Source organism: Corticium candelabrum, chromosome 13, assembly GCF_963422355.1.
Source record: "Corticium candelabrum chromosome 13, ooCorCand1.1, whole genome shotgun sequence".
NCBI classification, from domain to species: domain Eukaryota; kingdom Metazoa; phylum Porifera; class Homoscleromorpha; order Homosclerophorida; family Plakinidae; genus Corticium; species Corticium candelabrum.
The window spans coordinates 829978-837176 of NC_085097.1; the positions used below are offsets into that span (position 1 = coordinate 829978).

Here is a 7199-nt window from a genome sequence, read left to right on the forward strand (position 1 = left end):
AAACCCTTCAACATGTGGCAACAACTGCAGGACGGCTTTAAAGACTGGGAGATACACCTGGCGTCACAATTCTGTGCTTAAATGCATGTACGTGTTCTTAGATGAACATTTACCAAAATCCTGGGCAATCTCTGTTGACCTTCCAGGCTTACCATGTGTACTCCCATCTGTTATTTCCAACTCATCTCCTTGCCCTGACATCATCCTATGGTGCCAGAAATCTAATGAGATTAGTCTTCTGGAATTGACAGTGTGTTTTAAAGAGAACTTCACCATCTCATCCGAATACAAGAAAAACAAATACAGCAATTTGGTATCTGCCTGTAAACGAGCTGGGTGGAGTGCTCAACTTCACACTTTACAAGTCGGGTCAAGAGGCCTGGTAGATTTTAGTAGCTTTGAACCTATATTGCGGTTCCTCAAATTCAGCAAGCCTTCATCAACTTCCTGTTCAGAAAGGTGTGCAGAATTTGCATTGGCACATTGTTTGCAATCTGGTGTCGAACAAATTCAGACTGTTAGATGGACTCAGACTTATTTGTGTAAATGTAGTAATAGCTTTAATTCTGTTTTTTTTAGTTTTGACTCTTGCTGTCTGTTGCTGTTTAGTTTAGTGTTTAGTGACCTTTTAATTTTGCGACGTACTAGTTGTACGTAGGCAGAGGTCTTAGACATGCCCCTCAGGATGAATATACCATGTATGTATGTATGTATGTACATGGATGACTAAGCTTCACGGCTCTGCTCACCTAATTCCTGGATAACTACCTTCTCGTGGTACACCTGTTTGAAACAGAAAGTTATCTCAGGGATCGAGTAAGGGACGGTATATTCTCTGTGCAGTACCTGAAGAAGATGGACACAGCTGGAAAGTTCCTCGGGTACTATGACAGGATGGTTGATGTAACATCTGGTGAGAGGGAGGGAAACTCAGAAAAACCGGCAGTTAAATGATTACTAGTTATCTTGCTTTGTCTTGTCACTGTATACTGGAGACTCAGAGAGTGGTACTCGTGTTGTACAAGCATTTGGCACTATAATCCATTGATGTAAAGATGTCTTTACATCTCAACTACTGTTCAGGATATTCTCCCATCTTGTCCTGGACTGGCAGTGGTGTTTTACCATCCACATCCTGCTTTGTTCTGCTAAGTATATAAAGTCCCATGGCGATGGAGGAGTGGCAACGTATGCAGAATTAACCGGTTGGAAGCGTATAGTCACAAACCTGCACATGGGCGACAAGAGGCTTATCGTAGCATCCTTATTATGTCTTCACGGCAGGTCTTGATTTGGGTGGAGTCTCCTGTATCTGAGCAGTCCTATTTAGGAAGAGAACTGCTCACCGAGTTTATTTGGAAGGTGCTAGAAAAGGTGTGCTAAAAATTTCTTGCCTAACCTGAGCTGGTTAGCTTCCTGCGGCTAATGGTGGTTCATCCAATGCAGGTGCAAAACAAGCAACAAGAAATATTTGAAATACGGTATAAGATGAAACAATGGCTTGAATTTATATTGGCAGTTTGCTAAGAAATTGAAGGACAAAGCATATTGGCGGATTTTATTTTGGCGGATGGACATCATTGTTTAATAACTGATATATAGATGTTGTACCTTATGTGGTCATGGAGGAGTTTGTGATTAACAGCTGTGTTTATGGCTCACATTTCCCTAACTTACTGGTCTCCAACTACTGCCTAGTAATGAAGAACTGCTGTGTCAGTTCAAAGAACAGGACCCGCGTGAACATGACAGTCCAGCTTCATCCATAGTCTCACGGCCTCATTCATAGGCACAACAGACGGCAAGCAGGGATTACCTACCATCTTGTCTCCTCATCCACGTGACGTACCGTCACTTTGCCACTAGATAGCTGATCCAACTGCCTGACGACGTCAACATATCCCGTTGGCCAAAATTAATGGCGGGTTTTATATTGGCATTTGCTGAAAAATCCGCCAATCCGCCAAAGTAAATTTTCCACCAATATTTTATCTTGTACGGTATAGTTTTTGACTTAACATTGGTTGTTGGAATGTGAGAACTCTTCTGGATTGCAACAACAATAACCGTCCAGAACATAAAACAGCTCTTGTTACCAAAGAATTGCAGCTCCTGAACATTGATATAGCTGCACTTTCAGAAACATGCTTGTCAGGTGAAGATCATTTATCGGAAGTATCTTCAGAATACACTGTGTTCTGGGTTGGTAACCACAGGATGAGAGGTATGAGGGGGTGTTGCAGAATGGAATGTAACGGTCGGTCACTGACCGGTCAACCGGTGTTCATGACCGACCGCAATTTTGCTTTGATCGGACATACTACATGATTGCATAGTCAAGGCATAATAGTTATTGCTTGGACGGTACTGGTAGGGAATCAATAAGCTGCTCAAAACTCCAGACAACTAACAGAAGCAGGCAAGATCTGATGACCTCCAGATGCGTGAGTGAAAATTGACGTTTTAGAGCAGTATTATATTTGTACCATTTTTATTGCACTAGCTGCGGTTGAATAGAACAAATGGTGGGAGGGCCACGTGCCGGTAACTATGTTGTTTGTTGAACAACAACATACTCTTGATAATTAGCTTGCTCATCTGTTGATCAGTTCATGTTATTACTTTACAGATCTTGCTTTAACTTAACTAATATTTTAGTTACAATGAATTGTAACTAACATGACAACTATGCAACAAAACAACAGCAAACAAGCCAAATTTTATGATTTGATTTTGAAATAAATACAGGAAACAAGAATGAATGACCATTAAAATGTCGGGTTAACCTCTTTTGCTAGTGCACGATGTCCAGCCATAAATTTTGTCTTATATTCCACTCTGTGTTGGCTTTGCTATAAGAACGTCCATGGTGGACAAGATAGAACAGCCATACAGCATCAATGACCGTATCATGAAACTTTGTGTTTCCTTAGTAGGTGATCGTTATCTATCGATTTCTCCATTTATGCTCCGACTCTTACTGCCAGTATGGAAACATCATGACATTTTATGCAGTGCTTGGAGACACTGTAAGATCAATCTCGAAAGAAGAGAAACTGATAGTCTTTGGAGACTTCAACGCAAGAGTGGGTAAGCAACATAACACCTGGGAGGCTTTGGATCCCTACGGTATTGGCAAGATGAACAGCAATGGTTTATACCTTCTTGAACTCTGTTCTTAGTTTGGTCTTGCAGTTAGTAATACCTTCTTTCATAAGAAAAGCGTAAAGATACTTGGATTCATCCCAGATCAAAACAAGGCCATCTAATTGACTTTGTCACCACCAGGATGTGTGATATTGGAGATGCCTGCAATGTTCGTGTTCTCCACAGTGGTGAACGTGACAGACCACAAATTGGTACGGAGAAAATTTCAAGTTACGGATTCGAAAAAAGATCATTATGAATGGAGTGAAAGTTCCCAAATGACTTAATGTGTCCAACCTAGTACAGCAAGACATTCGGACAGCTTTGTGACACATTGGGGCAACATTAATTTTTGATGAGACATGGGAATAATTTAAAACCAAATTACATCAAGTTAGAGTTGACTTGCTTAGTTTTGTCGAAAGACACCATAAAAACTGGTTCGATGATAATGATGGCACTATTAAGGTATTAAAGAATTACTTGGAATTAAACACTCTCTACATCATTCTCTGCTACGAAGTTCAGTATAACACCATTCAGCTGCAGATAAAGCGTATAAAGAGCACGAAGCAGTTCTTCAACGGGAGCTCAGAAAGATGAAAAATGATTGGCGGAGTAACATCTTGAAAGAAGTTCAAAGAGCCGTTGATAAGCATGACTCAAAAACTTTGTATAGTCTTCTACGTAATATTTTTGGACCTCTGAAATCCCTTGATGGCAAAACCACCGTTAAAGACCCTGCTGGCATACTAGAACATTGGACCGAACATTTTACCAACCTGTTCTTTTATCCTTGTACTGTTGACAATGCTGCTATAGAGAACTTGCCACAGAGTGAATCGCTTCATTCTATGTCCATCAAACCCACTGTCAACGAAGTTAAACTCTCAATCAAGTAAATCAATACTGGCAGAGCATCTGGACTTCATGGCATCCCAGCAGAAATACTGCAGTATGGGGAAGACAATGTCGCCTCAGCAATCCTTGATTTATTTACTATGTTTTGGGATGCTACCCCTATACCTCAAGACTGGATTGATGGAATCCTGGTTTCTCTATTTAAAGGGAAGGCTCATAATCTGTGCGTGATAGCTACCAAGGTATCACCTTCTTGTAGTAGTTGGTAAAGTTCTTTGCGAGGCTCCTGCTGAACAGGCTGATGAGCAATAGCTATCCGCTGGTCATCCCAGAATCACAGAGTGGTTTCAGGCAGAGGTGCTATGGACATGATTTTCTCAGTGAGACAGTTGCAAGAAAAGTTTATTGAACATCGAGTACCTTGTTTTCAGGTCTTTGTAGACTTAGCAAAGGCATTTGACACGATAAATCGCGATGCTCTGTAGAAGATTCTAGGAAAGATTGGTTGCCGTCCTACCTTTGTCAACTTGGTGAAGCAACTGCATCGTGATATGAAGGCTCGTCTTACTTTCTATAGCATACTCTCAGATGAAATTGCAGTGGACAACGGAGTGAAGCAAGGTGACATTCTTGCCTCGACACTCTTCTCAATCTATTTTGCTGTGCTTCTATCACATGCTTTCCAAGACTGTGAGGCAGGTGTTTCCTTGAAATTCAGAACAAGTGGCAAGGCATTCAGTCTAAGGAGGTTTAACACCAAATCTAAGAACTTTGAATATCTGATCCGGGAATTGCTGTATACAAATGATGCAGACGTTGTAGCACACACAGAGGAAGATGTACAACTGATAACGGATTGTTTCTCTGATGCTTGTGATGCTTTTGGACTGACAATTGTATTAGCCTTAAGAAGACGAAGGTAATGTTTACCCCCGTGCCAGGAAAGCTGTATAAAGAACCAATAATATTGGTGAAAGGTACCAGAATGGAAGTTGTTGACACTTTTCTGTACCTCGGAAGCACTATATCAAGGAATGATGCATTGGATGCTGAGATTCTCTCACGTATTCAAAAGGCAAGTGTTGCTTTTGGCAATTTGGAAAGTAGAGTTTGGTCAGATAGAGGCATTAATATCAGAACAAAAGTCAGTGTATACAAAACCTCCGTCTTGACAACCTTGCTCTACTCATCCGAGACCTGGACAATGCATCGAAGGCATATTCAGTGGCTTGAACGATTTCATGAAGAATGCCTGAAGTGCATCCTCAATATCAAATGGCAATCACTAACTTCAGATACTGATGATCTTCAAAGGTCTCAATGCACAAGTATTGAAGCAATGTTTATCCTCAACCAGATGAGTTGGGCTGGACACACTGTGAGCATGGAGGATAATAGACTCCCTAAACAACTGTTCTATGGAGAGCTGATGACAGGAGAGTGTTCTCAACATAAGCCCAGGAAAAAGTTTAAGGACAATCTAAGGGAAACCTGAAGGTACTACACATAGATGTGCAAGAATGGGAAGAACAGGATTTGAGTTGTGCAGATTGGAGGAAGTCCATTAAGGAAGGATGCATTAATTGTGAGGATGAGCGGGTCAAGCATGCTAAGTTAAACATGGTCTTGAAAAGGTTGTTTGCTAGATTTGCCAACCAACAAGCTATCGTGGAAGTTTGATGTGTGTGAACGTGTGTTCTTGTTGAAGGCAGGTTATGTGAACCATCTTAAGGCCCATGAGAACAATCAGAAGAAAGCTAACGATGCCAGCCTATCTCCCCATCCAGGCAACAACTCCTGTGTAGTTTGCAAGAAAACCTGCAAATCAGCATCTGGGCTGAAGCGGCATATGCTGGTACACAAGAAAGCTATAAAGCATCCCGATTCAATCAATCCAGTCAAAGCAACAGAGTTCATATGTCACATGAGCTTAATGCCAATGAAGTTTAAGGCTGGTTTCAAGAGTCATCTCAGAGGCCACGAACGTAGAAATGAAATAGGTGATGTTGAGAAATAGAGAAGGCTTTCATCTTTAGAAGATGTAGCAATTACCATGTATGTATGTATGTATGTATTAGGGATTGCTATCCAGAGACATCAACAAGTACTGTGGCGTACTTCAATTTCAGTCGTGCAAATTTAGAGCGTACTTCTGGCAAGCCACTGCATTCTGATGTGTCTTATTTTGCCTGTTGTCATTTTGGCCCCGGTAGATGCTTTGGACATATTGGGACAAGAGAGTGGGCGTGGGTAGGCACACCCCTTAGTCCCTATATAATTTACTCCAAGTGCAGGTTATAGGTCGTCACCGATACAGTGAACTCGCCATCATCATCATGTATGTATGTATGTATGTATGTACATGGGCTGAAATATGGATAATATGCCAGTAGTATAATGATTGCACGAAGACATAATACGTGTACTATATATGTAACCTACAATAACCAAACTAACCTAGGATTGTCCGCATCTTTTCATCATTATCGCTACCACATTCTCACTACTTTTCCGCAAATGGGCTTGTGAAGTCGTATCTGCTTTGCAATAACTTTTGGATATGCAAGGGGTTGGATGTGCGAGGGTTTACTGTAATAGACATATTATTTGGTTATGAACTTGCATTTGAACCTAATAGGTATAACTTGAAGTCAAATAATGCCATTCTTGCAGAAGAAGGACACATACCAATGTAAGGCTTTAAATTTGATAACTTGAAGTATTAAGATGTTGCCAATGTGATTCTAACATTTATGTAGATATCAGGAATTAGTTGACAAATGGCCAGTAGAGTACATTGCAGGAGGTGCAACACAGAATGCAATAAGAGTTGCACAAGTAAGTGAAACTACATGTAGGGTAATATGTCAAAATGGTTCATTGTAGTTGCTGTTATAACAAATGTAGCAAAGTTGTTGATGGTGTTGGATGCTTTACTGGGGAAAACAAGTAACAAACTATGTAGTGATTAGATTTTTCCTTTTTTTTAAACATTGATAATGTGGTCTATTTGACTGTTTTCTTTTCACAAGTTGTGACATATTCTCTTCATGGTGGATACAAACAATTAAGTTCTGCCAAAAATTTTGTATTGGCTTTTATGTTGCCATTTATTCTGTTGACTCAAAACATTTATTAACATTTTTACTGTGCTTGCTCTCTTTTGCCAATTCATAGTGCCATATGTGGAT

General features: G+C 40.5%; 1 long non-coding RNA gene across 1 annotated transcript; it reads left to right on the forward strand.

The window, feature by feature from the left end:
- Positions 1-6644: 6644 nt before the first annotated feature.
- On the forward strand, positions 6645-7199 carry LOC134189315 (uncharacterized). The gene is made up of 3 exons (XR_009971482.1): positions 6645-6700; positions 6768-6846; positions 6916-7199. It is a non-coding gene; the product is annotated as an uncharacterized LOC134189315 (long non-coding RNA).